The sequence below is a fragment of the Leucopleurus acutus genome, assembly GCF_964270905.1.
Source record: "Leucopleurus acutus genome assembly, chromosome: 4".
NCBI classification, from domain to species: domain Eukaryota; kingdom Metazoa; phylum Chordata; class Mammalia; order Artiodactyla; family Delphinidae; genus Leucopleurus; species Leucopleurus acutus.
In genome coordinates this window covers 69,492,459-69,511,424 of record NC_139146.1, presented here as the reverse complement: position 1 = coordinate 69,511,424, position 18,966 = coordinate 69,492,459, and positions in this window count along the sequence as shown.

Here is an 18,966-nt window from a genome sequence, read left to right as displayed (position 1 = left end):
CACTTCAAGGCCTGAACCATTGACACCTTCACCTTTCCAGACACCAACTGGTTGTTGATCCAGGCTGCAGGTTTAGCTACCGTCAATGCATTGCTCCCAGTGTCTCTGGTCCGTGAACGAGCTATCAAGCAGGGTAGTTCTCATTCCTCCCACCGCCTGTAAAGTTCACCTTAGTATAACAAATAGACCACCTTTCTCTTAAGTCACTGAAGTTTCAGGAATTATGTTTTATCATTGTGGCTAATTACATTAAATAATATAAAAAGTCTGCAACAATATGTCTAACAATACTGCTGTCCAGCTTTTCTCCACGGCCACAGTAAACTTTCTGAATTGCTGTAGCCATTTGCCCAAATGGACTTTGAGTAGTATAATAGAGGAGAAAAAAAATACCCATTCATCTCTTCAATAACTATTAGTCGATTATCTCCCTCATGCTAAACTCTGTCTAGACACACAAAGATACTGTCAATACACTGATACAATACACTTAAGTGCTTGTGTGTCTTATAGCTAAGGCTGTGTTCTTCTCAAGCCAGGAGCTGTAGTATCAGTTTGCTGGCTCTGCAGGCAGCACTTTTATGGTGAAGTAGCAGCATGCCCTTTGACTTCCTATTTCTATAGCATCTTTGGGAATCATTCCTGCAGGACCATATTTCTTTTGACTTCCTAGGGATTCTGAAAATCATTTGATGATTCTCTATACTACATTGTTTCCTGCTTAAACGAGCTTCAGGGTATTCTGCTCTCTGAAACTGAAACCTGAACCCCAAGTATTCAGCATTCCAAGAATATATCTACAGATGTCTCAGCTTTGGACTTCAGTGAGAAGTATTGCATTTAATATTAAATGTTATTACTTTAGGGTCTCACTTAGTAAATAACGTGTGACTGCAAATTTAAATTCCAAAGCAGGACCTGAAATGTATCAGTATTCAATTATAAGATGATCATTCAGATAATTCAGAAGAGGTATATTGTTTATTAACAAAATGACATAGAAAAATGTTTAAATAGTACTGTATGAACTTACAGACACAAGATGCTACACTTGATCCAAGGTTGAAAAATCCTGCTGTAAAGAAAATAGCTACATAGCTCTTGGCCCAGTAATGAGAAAGCACTCCGTCAATTTTTTGTAATTTTAAACATAATGTTATTGTTAAACATCAAATGAGATAACAACGTGGAGAACTTTTTAAAGTGGTAAAATTCTTTACATATTGGTGATAATATCATCTACATAAATACCTCACATTTCCTAGTGCCATAATTACAATGGCCCAGTGTCACATTATTGTAACTGGAGAACAAGACACTGTATATTTTATCTACCAAAGGCATAGATAAAAATTACATAAAGGACCCTTCACTCTACAGACAAATTCAAGTTAAGTAGCATTAGTGTAAACAAAAAAAGAGTCCAATAATTGAATGCCTGCAGTGATTCTCTCGGTCAAGGTAGAGGACTACGTGTAGAACACTCTAAATTACTGCTTCTCATGTTCTACTTTACTTCCAGAATCTCAAGCTGCCATTATAACACCTTTCACCAGACTGAACTTGCAACTGAAAATAAATCAATCTTGAAAGTGATTGAAATTACTATTGCCTGACTTCTCTTACTGTGTCATTCCACAGGACGCCAGTATAGGCAGTGGACAGAGAATCTATTTTTTCCTTTCATTTTGTTGCATCACAGGCTTTAAGAAAAATTAATTGTAACGTCATTTTCTCCTATGAACAGGAACTCATGAATTATAAATTTTAGTATATGTTTCCCATATTTATTTTTTGTATATTTTTCTGTTTATATGTCCTTTAACTCAACATTACAATCTCCTTTGAGTTCCAGTCCTTACAGTTCAAAAACATAAAAATATTGTTAAACATACTATTAATATATGTGTGTGTCATCCCTTTGTATCCATGGGGAATTAGTTCCAGGACAACCCCACCCCAAGGATACTAAAATTTGGGGATACTCAAGTCCCTTATATAAAATGGCATAGTATTTGCATATAACCAACACATAGACTCCCGTATACTTTGAATGATCTCTATTACTTATAAAACCTAACACAATGCAAATGATTTGTAAATAGTTGCAGGACACCTGGAAAATTTAAGCTTTGTTTTTTGAAACTTTCTGGTAATTTTTTTCCTGAATGTTTTTGATCTGTGGTTGGTTGAATCTGCATATGCAGAATACTTGGCTATAGAAAGTTGACTGTATATACTACATATATATGTATACATACATATATAAAATACAGATAAGGTGAACTTAGATATATGTAAATAGTGCATAAATATATATATATAATGGATGACCCAACTTTCATGGATCTTCTTGATTAATTTCCTGTTTAACTAAATTCCACTTTCTTTGAATTTATTAATTCTACTTTTATTCTGCATAGCACCTATATATTCACTCATAGAACTTTATTTTTGCCCCCACTGACTTCTTAATCCCTTTCTGCCTTTTAAAGATAATCAAGAGAAAAAGCTAGTAAGATTTTACTAACAAGGGCCAGTTTTTGTCCCTCTCTTTTGTTCATTACTTTATATCCAAGCAATCAATATGTTCTTTTCCTTTGCCTCCTTGTATCACAGATTGCACTTTTTCTTATTTCCTCTGTACCATGAGGGTCTCATCCTTGTTGCCTCACACCTGCACTAGGGCACTGGCCACCCTGCCAATTTCCTGATACAATTCCCTTTTCCCCTCTCCACCTCCACACATTTCCTCCACCAGGTTCCAGATTCTGAAGGATGATTTTTACCATGATGCAAACTTGTTCACGAATCTGTACACATTCCCACCAACTTTTGCAAATTTTACCAAACCAAAAAAAAATATGAATCATCTGAAAAAGAGTTCAGTGTCTTAAGTGAACAAATATGGAGACATTTCTTGGCTACACAACTCCATAGAACTACAATATGGTAAAACTGTAAATTGCCATGAGGGCATAGAGTAGGTAGCAGTGCCCAAGTAGAATAGTTTATTATTTTGGAGGGGATCAGCAAAGAATATCTCCATTTTTTTCTTCACCAATTTTTGCCCATGATCACTGTGATTTGGGTCAAAATCCCACTCTCCCAGAAAGCCTTTCTTAATTATCTCTATTTTAGGCTATTATGCTTTTATTTTAGAACCATAGTAGACATGCCAATTTTTTATTCTTCCATCTAAAGTTTATATCCTCTTATATGTCAATCTTTTGTTTCTGTTTAAAATGTAAACTTCTTTTGGGGGTGTGACATTTCTAATTCTTTATTTGCTTAATTCTTACTGTTATGTGTTTGGAATGACTTAGTAGTTGTAATATCTTTATGTGATATTTTCCTCATATATTATTGGTTTGTATCTACAAATATAACATATCCTTCTGACTGCTATACTGAGTAAGCATGCTGTCAATATCCCTGAATGCATTTTAAATGGACAGTAGCAGTATAGTGAGTCAACAGCTGACAGTGACAGTATGGCAACAGACACTCAGGACTTTTGTATGGATGAACGCTATTTCTGACAGCTCATGCATGACTCAAGAAAACAACTTGCAGTATACTATAAATGAGAGTAGGGACTAAAGGGTTTTCACCAGCGACTTTATAATGTTAAATAAGCTAAGGGACAATATATGCATTTATCATATGTATAACATAAATTATGTAAATCTAAGTATCAAGGAATTCAAGTATTTAAGAATGAAATACACTAAATTTTAACATTTGGTAATTCTGAGTGATGGAAATGTGAAGGATTATTGTGTCCTCTATAAGTTTCTATCTATTCATATTTTTCATAAAAATGGAAATGGCAAAAACAATTCTGCATAACTTACAGGATTTTTTGTGCAATCAATAACAATTTGTACCTTGATGTCATTTTATTTGAATCTCATAGATTATCTTGCTTCGAGTCTATATTTTCTAAGCAGCTTTCTGATTATAATTGCCTGCTTTAGTAGCCTAAGTGTACCGCCTTGCATGAGTTACAGTTTTCATTTTAACGTATACTTTAGCATTTTGTTATATATATTGCTTTCTGTCCACTTGGGTGACAAACATCTGATCCAGACTGATAGATCCATACTTGTACTTAAATATTTTCAGCTTTCTCAGTCTGTGAGGATGAGTCAGACTCTAAAGCAATTTCTCTAAGTGTAGTCGCCAGAATCATCTGGGTGAGGGCCCTGCATTTAGGTCTGGTGAATGGGGGTCTTCATGCATGAATCCCAAGCATCTGTGCCCCATATTCACATAAAGGAACATTGTCCCTAGACCATTGAGTACATGTCACCTTCTAACTTGCCTTACTACAGGCAATTATATAAAAACTCACTACTCCATAGACAAATTGATGCAAAATTTCCTATCCAATTTATTATCAAATATTAGAAAGCTCTGCTATTTAGAGCATAATTCTGAAATTATAAATCATAATTTTATAGGGAATACTTTATTCCTTATTATTAACCTAGTGGTATAATAACTTCTTTATAATTTTTATACTTAAGTAAATCCCAAATCCATGCAAATCAATATGTTCACTGTATAAATCCATTCTCTTTATTTAGTGAATAATTTCACTGAAATTATTCAGAGGCCTATTAGCAAGTCTGTTTTTGATTGTAAGAAAGGAGATAATAAAAGATTAATAACCTAAGGATTAAAACACATACAACTTTGCCTCGATGCCTTAGATTTTATATATTTATCAAGACATTGGTTTAAATTTCTTTCTTCCCTGAAAATGAGTTGGCACAATATAAAATTCTAAATTTTAAATATGTTTTTAAAGGAATATTATTCAAGGTATGTTCTGTGGACAGTGAGTGATCTCTCTACACTTCGAAAGAGGGTATTTAAGCTTTCATTTTGACTAACATGTGAAAACCAGTGAGCATCGCTCATTGTTCTAAGGTTTTGTCTCCTAGATGTTCTGTGATAAAAAGGCAGCATAGAAAAAAGCTATGATGGAAACTCTTCTCAGAAATATTCTACTACTCTGCCTGTATACATAGTCCTTTTCTGTTAAAGAACATACCTTATATAATGTTAAGTAAAGTAGAAATCTAGGAGGTTTATTTCTATAAATGTAATAAATGAGGTAATTTTATCAATAGGAGAATGCAGATCATGGATGTTTGGCTTTAAAAATCTCTTCATAGAGATATAAAAATAGCATCATTATTATATTTTACATAAAATGCATTCTTTTTTGTTCAAAATAATCTTAAATCAATCCCCACACCAATCTGATTGCCAAGATATCTTGCTTTCCCCATTATAAATAATGGAATGCCACTAAAACTTCTGAGTTAAAGGGAAGTATTTCCATCTTAAAGCTTTGGTGGGATTTCAAAATATTTTGTCTAAGTATAAATGATCCTTTATGATGGAATCTATACATTTCACTCTCTAGTTTAAATTCCATGTTAGAAGACATCACTTTTCTTTTCTCAATAAAATTGATGTACATCATTGTTTAGAGGAAGCTGAAGTAATAGTTACTAGTCTATCTTCTGTATATGCAGTCTAGGGAAAAGTAGAAGATAAGTGCCAATGTGACTAAAATAGCTGTGCAAATTAAAGAAGACCATACTTTAACTGTCCTGTTTCACTCACACCTAGCAGTAACATGAATAGCCAGAAAGAGAGAGAGAGAGAAACTATATATACTCTATAAAAACATGTACAGTTGCCCCTTGAACAGTGTGAGGGTTGCGGCGCTAACCCTCAAGGAGTCAGAAATCTGTGTATAACTTATAGTCCACTCTCCACCATTCTTCCATGTCTACGGGTTCAACAAACCACCAATCGTGTAGTACTGTAATATTTACTATTGAAAATAATTTGCATATAAGTGGACCCATATATTTCAAACTCTTTTTGTTCAAGGATCAATGGTACTTACTGTCTTTACTCACATATGGATATGTTATATTTATTTATTTTTATTGGTGCCTACAAACAAGTTGAATGTATTTTTGTTGTTTGTTTATTTTCCCTCTCCCCTCCCAATTTCTCAGGAATGAGACATTAATTAAATCATAATTCTCAGGCTGTGGTGCAGAGTTATCACTGGTCAGTGCAAGGTCCCACCCGTTTTATACTCCCTCCACCCTTGAACCTCATTCACTTCCTTCTCTCCTTTTCCAAAAGTATCTTCTACAATGCATTTGATATATTTTCCTGACTATATCAAGTGACCAAAATTTATTTTCATTTTTAAACTCCAATTTTATGAAGGAGTTAGAGAAATAAATGGCTATGTCTAGACCGAAAATTAATTTGACTATTTTGATGAAATTAGATGTTAGCATCCAGTTTAGCATGCACCAAGACCTTACTCAAGGAAATACAGGAACCACCATGTGCTGACTCCCTTCCAGACCATGTCTGAGGCACTTTCCAGAAATTTTCTCACTTAATTTTCACTATCATTATAATTCACTTTGATTATCCACATTTTAGAGATGAGAAAACGGATGCTCAGCATGGTTGAGTAACTCTTTCTAGCTTAAAACAGGAAAAGGATGTGCTAATGCTGAATAATTTTATGATAATAAATCCTTTTGTATGAATAAAATAATGCCTATATGCATGAGTAAATGAATTAATATGACACATTCTGCCCTTAATAAGCTTATATTTACCATCTGGGGAGGATTTACTATCTGTGGAAAGAAGAACAACTGTGAAACAACTGGAAAATTCGAATCTGACTAATAGTAAAAGCTAAACGTATTATTTAGATTAACTTGGCTATATGAAATCAGGAGAGGTGAGATCAATGTGAACTATTTTGCAGATCGCAAACCTATAGACAGTTGTGAATTTGTGAATGAAGCCTATGAGGCTAGGTTAAAAAAGCACAGACAATGTTAGAGAAAAGTCATGCTTCTTTCTTGTTTGCTTTTTGCTTTATTCAACATGCACAAAGCAAATATCTGCTGATTGAAGCTCACTTATGCCTAAGTCAATAAAATGGATGTCAGGACAGCAAGCGAAGCCTTTAGGGTTCACAATGCCAATTTCATAATCAATAGCATTGACTGGCATTGACTATTAAGATGTGCTGAACTGAACCAGGGAGGCTGTTTTCTATACCTTGGTCCTATTTTCTCTCCTCCACACAGCTGTGGCCTCATGAAGTAGGTTCATTCACTATTGGTCTGGTTGGACTGAATTTGTAATAACCATCTAGTTTTTAAAAATTTCTATGAAGTGATTTACCAAGACAAAAATCTGTGCACTGGACTCTGTTATGGATAAAATTTAGTCCATTTATAAACTTTTTAACAGCAAGCTTCCTACACAACTTTTGTACACTACTATGTCTGTATATGCCTTTGTGTAAAAAATTAAATAATATTGGTTTTGCTACATTAGAGTGGAGTAAATTATTTAGACAATTTATATAAAATGAGAATATGCAGTGAATAAGCTGCATTTACGTAAATATATGTTTATACATTGATCTTCACATACATGTTTAAACCTCTGTGGACATGCTTTTATACCATCACTTTCACCTACATTTTAATTTCTATTAATGGCCCGTAACCTTTGTTAAATTGAAGCACTCCTCTTTTAGAGATGCTCAGTATCATGCTAGTTTAGAGAAGCAATCTGGCATCAGACAAACCTGGGACTGAATCCTGACTATGTTATTTACTAGTTGTGTAGAATATGCTATACTATTTATTTGTTTTTTCACCTGCAAAAAAAAAGGATAATCATAATAAGAAGTTCATATGTTTTTCTTTTAGGTTTAAAAGAGATAATGCATGTAAAGTCACTTTCCAGAGTGACTGGAAACACTTATGGAAACATATAAGGGAAAATGATAGCTATCAAGGCTATTGCTATTATTTTTCTTATCTATTAAACCTAGCTTATTCACAACAAATAATCAAGTCACAGTTTACAAAGAGATGTTTGAAACTGAAAAAAGTTATTTGGACAATTCAGATCTTTCAATCTGGATATGAAATACAATGAAACTGAAGTACTGGTAAAAGAAAATCAACTGCTTATTTCAATTTACTGGCTGAGACATGGCCTAACTTAGTTAAGATGCAGTCAGATAGACAGACAAAAAAAAGATGTGCATTTATAGAACAATTACCACCTTGGGTTTGTATTATTCATCTTCTTCATTTGTTCTTTAGCACTTGACATGCCTTTGATGCATTTTTAGTTGGGCATTTTATTAATTAAAATTTCAATTAATCTAAAGTTACTCAGGAAGATTGGAAGCTGCCAAATTTGTTTTTTTTTCTTTGAAAACTACATTGTGCAGTAATATTCATAGCTACACCCACTCTCTAGCAATTTTGAGTTGTGTGGAATGAGTCATACAGACATATGCATGTGTATTTTTATCTGGCTAGAAAATGTCATGCCCATCAAATGCTCGGTCTTCCAACTACATGCACTTCTGGGCTTCAGACTTCTTTCTCACATGCATGGAATGCAAGAGAGGGACTGCTCTTCTGATGTATATAAGTTATTTTTTAATTGCCCAATAGAAGCTATTTGGTGCTTTGAAAGCGTTCTTTTAATGAAACTGTGAAAATGAGTAAAGGAAGCCTCATTTAAAATGGAGTCGGGAAGCCCCTGAAGGGGGAGCTCTCAGGGCTGTATCCTTCACCACAGCTAACAGACCCCAGCAGGAAGAAAAGACTGCTCTGACCCAATAGCAAGCTGCCGACTGCCTGCAACCAATGAAGAACCACCGTAGCCCTCCACAATTTCCTCCTTCCCTCTGTAAAAGCAAGACCGTTTCCTCTGTTCTCTGGACTTGTCTATGGTTACCTATAGCTTGCTTGTCCCAAATTGAAATTTCTCTGCTATTCCTGAAAAGAACTCATTTTGTTGGTAAAATAACTGGCTCTTTTGCTTTTGTAAAGTCAACAAAACCTACTATTGTGTTTATAATATTTTAATAGATTGTTTTTATAAAACCTAAAAGAAAAATAGTCATTTTTTAGAATATAAAATGTGAGGCTGCTTATTGAGATATTTTGATCTTTTGTTTGATTTCATATCCTGTATAATAACATATATGTGCAAAGATAGACCTCTTATGTTTGGATTTTTCTAAGAGAGTGAAGATTTCTAAGAAGGTTGAGCGAAGATTTTGATCAGATTGATCAAAACCATTTTTGAATGATAAGAACTTTTTACGTTATATTTCCAAATTGTTTAACGAAATTATCTGCTAATTATCCACTATCATATTTTGTGCCCTATAATAGGTTGGTTTAGCTATTAGATTTCATCAAAGCAACTACTTCTAGGTTAATCTTTATTTCTTACTTTTATCTTTTGTACATAATTATGTATTGCTAGCTTTTGTTTAAAGTTCTTTTGACATTTCCTTCACCCTGCTACTTCTTCAAATCTTGAGAAAATCAAATACTTTGGTTCAAGACAGTCTCACAGCGCACATCAACTGTAGAGCTATTAGAAGCAAACTAAACTAACTGATCTTGCTATACGTTCTAATATCCTTAACTATGCTGATGTAAACCAAAAATAGAGATAGCTGTTTCTTCAGAGAATATCATCAAAACCTTGTAAGAACAGACACTGTGCCCCCAAATTTATACTCCTTCCACCCACCCCCACCTCTACCAACCGTCAAGCTCATTTGACTCCAGGCCAAAAGTCAAACGTAATTGCATGAGACTCAAATTCCCTTGCAGTCTGGCCACCACCATGTTTCTAGCCTAGTCTCTATTATCCTGCAGGAAAGACTTCTCCTTTCCTCAAACACTCAACTCTTTCCAGATTTTGCCTGTGCATAGTCCCCTGAGGAAAAGAGATAATTCAGCTGGAATATTGGTTGTATGGTTGGAAATGGGGGAAGATGGGGCTGGAGGGATGAATTGGATCCAAAGAATGAAAGTTTTGACCATTTGGCTGTCAAATTTGTGTTGCTTTTATTAAGCAATGGAAATATATTTATGATATTTTAGGAAGCAAGTGCTGTAGAAAGATCAGCTAGGCAGTGGTATATGAGAAACTTCAGAAGGAATAGAAAAGTGCTAAAATACTGAATGAGGAGAATGTATTTGTGTGGAAAGGAGATGAAGGACACAGCATATTAGTAAGAGCATAAATTCATATCCTAGCTCCCCTGCTTACCAGGTGCATGGATTTGGACAAGTTGCTCGATTGCTCCACACTTTACATCATTTTACAAATGAGTATAACAAAACTACTGCTTATAGATTGGTATGAGGATAAGAATTTGATGAAACAATGCATACAAAGTTTTAGCATAGAGCCTGGCTCATAGTCAGCGCTCAAGAAAGATTGCCCATTTCATTATTATTATTGCAAAATCAGATGAATTTGACAGCATATTGGCTATGAATGTCAAGACAAAAGAAAGAATAGAAAATCATTCTGAGATTTCTAGCTTGAATGCCTGGAATACAAATGATATCAACAGAATTTGAGAATCCAGGAAGCAGAAAAGCTGGAGAAGGGAAGATAATAAACTAATGCTTTGTTCTATCTTTTATTTGAAGGGTTGACGGGATGTCCAGGTAGCACTTATTCAGTAGGCAGAGCTGTGCCCTTAGTGCTTAGGAGGAAGCTGCCAACTCACCATGTTATAAATAGTTAGACTATGACAAGATCTGATCAGATAACTACTTTTAATTTTGCTTTTGCTTTTTATCCAGTGGATAGGTTTCATGAAACTGATCATTATGATCATACAGAAATCTAAGTGTATCTTTAATAAAATCTAATCAAAGAGATAAACCATTTCACAACCAAGACTTTCAGTCTCATGCATACAGACTCTGAGTCATTTCCTTCGCTTATATAATCATATTGTATGTTTATTCAGAAGAGAAATGCAGGCATAATTTTGTGCATTTTCAACTGTAGAAAAATGTTTCAGTTACCTTAGTAACACTAAAGATGACTCAGGGAATCTCCCCATAATCAGTTCAGGGAATTTCCCCAGTGTTGATGACTACCAGAGCTGAACTGTGCTATTTGGCTCTAGCTGGGTTCTCAATGAAAATTACATTATTCATGTCTTGTTAATTTGGCAACACATTCACTGTAACAATTATTCTAAAATGTCTTTTCATCCACCTCCCCATTCCATTCCTTTACCTGTTTCTTTCAGATTATCACATTGTCTTTTCCTTTGGAAATTAAAGTGGATTTCTCAATCTTGCCTGTTTTATGTAAGAAAATTGGTGTGATCTCTCTCATCTCCAATCTTTACCCTGCTTTAAGATAAACTCACTTTAAGATTTTCTCTTCTGTCCATTTATAAGGTACATGTTTTGAAAATGTGCCGTTCCAGAACAACTCCAAGATCTGGTCCTCTAGTTATCTTTTCATTTTAACATCTTCAATCTCATTGCTTCTACTCTTAACATATCTGGTCTATAATTTCTGAATCATATTATGCAATGAAATGCATAACATGTGCATTTCACACACATAATATGTGCATTTCTTATTATGAGACACACAGGCATAATGTGTCTCATAATAAAAAATAATAAATTATTTTCCCCCAAAGATTAAACTGCAGAAGATAACTCAATAATGAAGCAACACAAATAAAAAGTTATTTACATTAACCTTCATCCCAACCCTTAGGAAAAAAGTGTTTCTTCTTCCCTTTAACATCTTTAATTTTTATTTTCTATGTGCCTCATAAGATGCTGGTCCTACAATGCCTTGTGTTGGATTTATTTTAAGTTTCCTGTCTGGCTGCACAGCAATCACCTTGAAATTTGACTTCACTTTTCATGCATTCTTGTATAAGTATTGATCATAAGATAAGGATGAAAAGAAATGTATTTGAAGCGGAGTTGCATTAAGATCCTGATTTTAAAAATAAAGCTTATGGCAACTCTATTTTTAGTTTTTTAAGGAAACTATGGCGATTCATGGGTTGATGGACACTTAGGTTGCTTCCATGTCCTGGCTATTGTAAATAGTGCTGCAATGAACATTGGAGTGCATGTGTTGTTTTGAAGTATGGTTCTCTCTGTGTATGTGCCCAGTAGTGGGATTGCTGGCTCATATGATAGTTCTATTTTTAGTGTTTTAAGGAACCTCCATACTGTTTTCCATAGTGTCTGTACCAAGTTACATTCCCACCAACAGTGTAGAAGGGTTCCCTTTTCTCCACACCCCCTCCAGCATTTGTTATTTGTAGATGTTTTAATGATGGCCATCTGACCAATGTGAGGAGGTACCTCATTGTAGTTTTGATTTGCATTTCTCTAATGCTTAGCGATGTTGAGCAATCTTTCATGCGCCTTTTGTGCCGTATGTGTGTCTTAATAAGAAAGTTTATAAAAATGAAGGCTATATATAAGGTAATACCTGATCTTTTAAGTGAACAAAAAACACAGCAACTCCCATCATCGTGGTATTTTCAGACCTGCTAAGGGAAGAGAAAGAGAATTCACTTTATTGCATTCATTATTCTTGTTGAGGTCTGTCATCTGATTACATGTACTATCTGATTTAATCATTCTATAAACACATTAAGGTGGGGCTGGGAATTTGCCCGTTGTTCCTATCTCCTTCGTAAATTGAATTTTTACCATTAAAAATAATTTGTTTCGGAGGGGAGGGAAGATGGGGAAATTTCTGTTCAATGGGTATAGAGTTTCATTCACACAAGATGGAAAAGTTCTAGAGATCTGCTGTACCGTACTGGGCTTATATGTAACAATACTGTACTGTGCACTTAAAAATGTGTTCAGAGGGTACATCTCATGTTATGTGTTTTTTTTTTTGTTTGTTTATTTTTTGCGGTATGCGGGCCTCTCACTGTTGTGGCCTCTCCCGTTGTGGAGCACAGGCTCCGGACGCGCAGGCTCAGCGGCCATGGCTCATGGGCCCAGCCGCTCCGCGGCATGTGGGATCTCCCCGGACTGGGGCATGAACCTGTGTCCCCTGCATAGGCAGGCGGACTCTCAACCACTGGGCCACCAGGGAAGCCCCTGTTATGTGTTTTTTACCACAATAAAAAAATAGCTTCTCTGAAACATGTGGACCTTTCAATCTTCACCAACTCCCTTATAAAACAAAATGCCCATAGAAGAGAATGCATTCTATCTCCGGGATCCTATAATATGATTCTCAAAGTGTGGTCCAAAAACTGCTGCAAGTCTCTGAACTATTTTTACTTATTTCGAGTAAGTATAAAAATTGAGAGTATGCACTTAGACGTTTTTACAGAAATATGACATCGCTGCACTTAAAAATTTTATTTTACAACAGTGTACCTCTGCAACAGATCAGAGGGAAGAAGAAGAAAAAGATCTTTTCTTACTGATAATTTGAGAAGCAATGCCATAAAGTGATTCTCACTGGGGACTTGTTCCCAAGATTCTGTAATGCTAGAACTTGTGGATGTAGCTTGATACTTGAAGGATTTTTTAGTACAAGAAAATAGAAATAATTACTTTCTATAATGGAGAGTATCCTTGTGGAATTCAATGTCCCAGAAGATACCATAAGCTGAAAACATAAATAGGTATAAAAGACATGTAAATCATTTTAAAGTTGCTGGAAAATTATGCTTTATCCATAGTTATAGTAAAAGATGGCCCAGGGTTATCAATGACTTTTATAGCAAATTTTTAGGGGTCAAGACTCCTTTGAAAATCTGATGAAAAATACTTATTCTTCTTGAGAAAAAGTTTAAAAGGTGGATATAGACAGATATTTGCATATAATTTTGGGATGTTTGTGGTTTAAGTTGGAGGTAGTCTGATTAAAATTAATACATAATAAGAGACTAGATCTTAAAATTTTTCATTACAAGAAAAAAATTGTAACTACGTGTGGCAGTGGATGTTCGCTAGGTTTATTGTGGTGATCATTTCACAAATATACAAATAGTGAAGCATTACGTTGTACATCTGAAATGAATATATGTTAATACATTTCAGTTTTCCAAAAAAGTAATACATAGGAAGGCTTTGAGCATTCAGATTTATACCCAATGGGAGTTTGTTTTATTTAACCTTGAACCATAATCACTTTCTCATTCATTATATGGTGAACACCATGAAGCATGCCTTTGGTTGCCGGGGCTTGGTGAGACACAGAGTTTGTTGCTTGGGGAACAGGAAACACAGAGACAAACGGGGAGAAAGCAGCAAGCCCTTGCAAACTGAGAGAAAATACTGCTGCAACACAAATAATGAACAGATTCCTTGGAAAGAACTGTCCCCCCTCCATAGCCTTGCCTCTTAAATTCCCCCATCTCCACCCATCAGCTAGAGCGTCTGTACACCTGCATGCAATTGTAACGGAAAGTGGAGGTTCTGCTGCTCGCTGCTCAAAAGCCAAAAAAGAGGCAAAGTTGGTGGAAAGGAAAGTTTGCTTTATTTTGGATGCCAGCAATGGGGTGGGGGGTTGGGGGCAGAATTCTGTTCAAAGGTCAACTGTCCCCTATTGACAACCAGGGGGCAAGAGCTTTTATAGACAGAGGGAGGGGCTACATGCAGAAACAGCACAGTCAGCTTTGACTGTCATTTTGAAATTGGTCATGCGGTGGTCTGACCAGTGCCATCTTGATTGTTTTAAGTACAATTAAGTTTCAGTTCCAGGGTCAGTTTGTTCCCATTTCTCTGAGCCCACTTCTCGAAATTGTGGCAGCTTATGTCATGACTGCAGTCTGGTCATCATGCAGTTAACTTCTTCCATCTGGTGTGGGGTTTCAGTATCTACAGGGTAGCTCACAGGATATGGCTGTAGTCCATGAAGAGGAGATAAATGTCCTTAACTTTTCTTAATGACTAAACTATTATTGTTTTGTCCTGTTTGACTGCTTTTCTTTGCTTCTGCATTTTCTCACTTCTCTGATTAAACTTATGCTTTGGCTCAAGTTTTTCCACAGGCAAAAGGCAGGCGGGGGACTTGGGGGAAAAGGACCATAGGGCCTTGCTCCATTTCACAATAACCTCCCTTCCTTATGCTTCATTTTCCTAGGTGAGCCTTACTCATTTTTCATGACTCAGTGTAATAGTTATGATAATTATGATGACAATAACATGATAATAATTGCTAACATTCATTGAGTGTTTATTAGGTGGCAGTCTTTATAAACACACACACACACACACATACACACACGTATGTGAATGAAATTTACTCTTTCAATAGCCCCATAAATGATGTACAATTGTACAGATGAAGACAGTGATGTAGAGAGGTTAATTAATTTGCCCAAGATGACACAGCTGTTAAGTGTTAGAAATAGAACAGAGATATCATCTTTGCTGTGACTTCTAGGATACGTTCATTTCCTTTCCTGTGTGCTTTCAAAGAAGCCTGTATTGATCACATCATAAAGCTTACAGTTGTAAGTTATAGTACTTTATAGTTCATGGGAGCCTTCTCCAACTAGACTACAGCCTCTAAAGGGGGATGAGGCTATCTTGTTTATCTTTTAAATATCTCTAGTAATGAGCACTGAACAGCTAGCACGAAGAGGCGCTCAATAAATATTTGTGGAATACAAGTATAAATGAATGAATAAATGCTTGGATGAATAAATGAATCTCATAATTAAAGACTGTATAATCAAAGGCTGAATAAATGAATCTCATAATTAAAGACTGTAAGTAGTAACAAAAATCTTGTTAGGAAGAAGTGACATCCTTGTTTTCCAACTTGGCTAATGAAGGTTATTTCTGTTGTTTATGGAACAATGGAGCTACATTTCCCTTGACTACTCTGGGCAGATCCTACAATCATGAATTAACAGCAACAATGGAATGAGGGACAATATGCCACTGATCTCCATTTCTCATTTTGTATCAACTGGAAACTCTTACATTGAACATGAAGCTCTATCAAAATAATGATAGTTTCCAAAAGAGAAAAATTCGTTCAATATCTTGTTATTAATCTCTATAGTATCAAATACCTTGCTCCAGGTTTCCTTGAGATTGAATTGTCAATCTCATTCAAGTCAATTTAGTTCTAAGTGACAACGTTGCCTAAGGATTTGAATTATGAGTATAGCTTTTCCTCATAAGAAGAGACTTTTGCAATGGCCTATTTGCTGACATTCTGCTCTCAATTCTTCACTTCCAATCCTTTACCCAGACACCAGACTTCTCTTTCAAGAAGAATGTTTTCACCATGGTACTTCCCTGCTAAAACCTCCAATGATTTTCTCACCAACAGGGTCAAGGTCAGATTTCTTAGGCTGATGTTCAAGGCTTCCAGAGTGTGTCCAAACTTGCTTCTCTTATTTCTGACTCTTCTCTTACAGCACCTTTCTGTTTCATGTTCTCTAGACATACCTTGCTCAATCCAATAAGGTACCATGCACAAAGAATAACAGTGAAAAATATTTCCTCTTCCTTCCTGAATCTCCCTACTCTACTTGTCTAATAGGCCTAATATAAACTCCATCGACTCTACTGAGTGCTCCAGATTATGTTAATTTTCCCTTTTCAGTTTGTGGGATTTATTTTTGATACCATTTATTTAACATTTGGTTTTATACTATCTGTGACATCCTTTTCTTGTCTTTTTTTTTTTTACTTATTCATGCCTTCTTCTCTTAACTCGATGGTCAGCATCATGAGAGCAAAAACCATGTCTTAAACTTCTGCTATATTCCGTATCGTTGCTAGTTTCAATAATGAGTGTCTAATAAATATCTGTCGAATGCACATACTTATGCTCCTGGGGTGAATGTTTGATGAGAGGTACTCAGAGCAGCACATAATTCCAGACAGGAAATGTGCCAGGCTGAGTCATTCAGCAGCTGCAACATGTTTGCAATGCATTTCCTTATCTGGGTGTGAGAATTAGGAATAAAGAAATCTTAGTTTGAGTGTAGTGAATAAACTTGGGTTTTGCGCCTTGTAATTTAATAATGCATTTTTAGAACTATTGTTGTGCATGATTCTTCCCTTTGATTCTATACAGATAACATGATTTTGGGTGCAAGTAACAAAAATGGCTTCAATAATAAGGAAACAATCATACCAAAAGAAAAAAAAAAAGGAAAAGTTCAGAGATAGAATGGTTTCAGATTTAGTTAAATTTGTAAATCAGTGATGTTATCTGGGGCAAAATTTCTTCTATCTTTCTGTTCTCATGCCTTCTACTATACTAGTGTAATTCCCTCAGGCTGTGTCTCTTTTTAATTGCAAAATGGCTGTTAAAGATTCATCTCTTTGTTGAAGATACCACAAGTGTTCAGTGGGAGAAACAGAATCATTTCTTCTTTGGTGACTCTATTTGGGAGTGAAGAAGTCTTTTCCAGAAGCCCCTAGCAGATTTCTTCTTGTGTCTTATTAGTTGAAACTGGATTACATGCCCGCCTCTAAAGCGATAAATGGAAGAAAGGATAATACTACTACATTTATCTTGGCTCCAGAAGAATTCTGGTCAAATGAGATGAACGGATGGATAGCAGAACAAGACTGAGGCTTTTCAGTATGTTCAAAGTGAAAATGTCTGCTAGCCAAAGAAACAATCTTTGGCCTTAGATCCAAACACAATATTAGCAATGACCCCTCTCAAAAAGGTAAGCAATGGGGCTTCCCTGGTGGCGCAGTGGTTGAGAGTCCGCCTGCCGATGCAGGGGACACAGGTTCGTGCCCCGGTCTGGGAGGATCCCACGTGCCGCGGAGCGGCTGGGCCCGTGAGCCATGGCTGCTGAGCCTGCGCGTCCGGAGCCTGTGCTCCTCAACGGGAGAGGCCACAATGCACCTATCTCTCTTATACATTTTCAAAGGATCAAATAGGCTAATGCATTTTCTGACTCTGGGGGATACCAACCAGCTCATTAGTGGTTGGAATCCTCTGCCAGAACATTTTAATAGTCTTAATGACCATAAATTATATATATTGTTTGCATTACAATATTGGCTATGACTAAGCCCTGAGGTTTCTCTAGGGCACCTTTTTAAAGTAATAAATTTTAGACTAGATGCCTTCCTTAGCCAACTTATAAAACAGAGAGATCTTATGCACAGTTATCCTCACCTCTTCCTTTTGTTCCTTTTTTTCACCTACCCAGCTGACTTCAAACCTTCCAGAGGCCCAAAGCTATGTCAAAACCTGCTCTTAGAAGTGTTCTAATGCCAGTCAGCTATGCTGGAGGGTGAGTTTGAACATGTGTTCCTCTACCTGGAATATATGAATGAAAAATTAATTTCTAATGGTAGAAAGAAGCATTTCTGGTTTTACATGTCAAAATTGTAGTTATCAGTTAAGATAACGTGTACAAGAACTTGAGATTTTAGCAGTTTTCTGGCACACTAAACTACTCAATATAACATTAAAGCTACTGCAAACATTTTAATTAACCAGGTAAAATATTTGTGTGTGTGTGTGTGTGTGTGTGTGTGTGTCTGTGTGTGTGTGTTTGGGAGGGGGGGGAGAGGGAGAAAGAGAGAGGTGGACTGGAAGAAACAGTTCAAAATGCATGTTTTATATTGTGATCCTAATTAGGTTTATATATACTATCTCCATCCATCAGTTTATAGTTTTCCTTCAAATGCATAGACAAAGTAATTAAGGTGAATATATACGAACAAGAACACAGGATGGTGTTCTAATACTACTCGGAAATAATTTTGTTTGTGATAGACTGCTTCTCAAAAATAGTTTCTCAAAGATTATAGAAAGGTAATGTCACCAAAATATTTTCACTCTTCATTTTTTCCTTCTTAAAATCTCTTTCAACCTATACCATCTGCTTAATTGAGCCGAGTGCTACACATACAACATCCAAATTCACTGAACTATTCAGATGCCTAATGAGTTTTGTGCAAACATTAAAAAAAATTTTAACCCAGAATATGTCAGATTTCTGACACGTATCGTGCCTCACTAATTACATTATTCTTTTCCTACATTTCCCTTGGATAGACCAACATGAAAAACTATCTGTCTCTAATCTGTCAA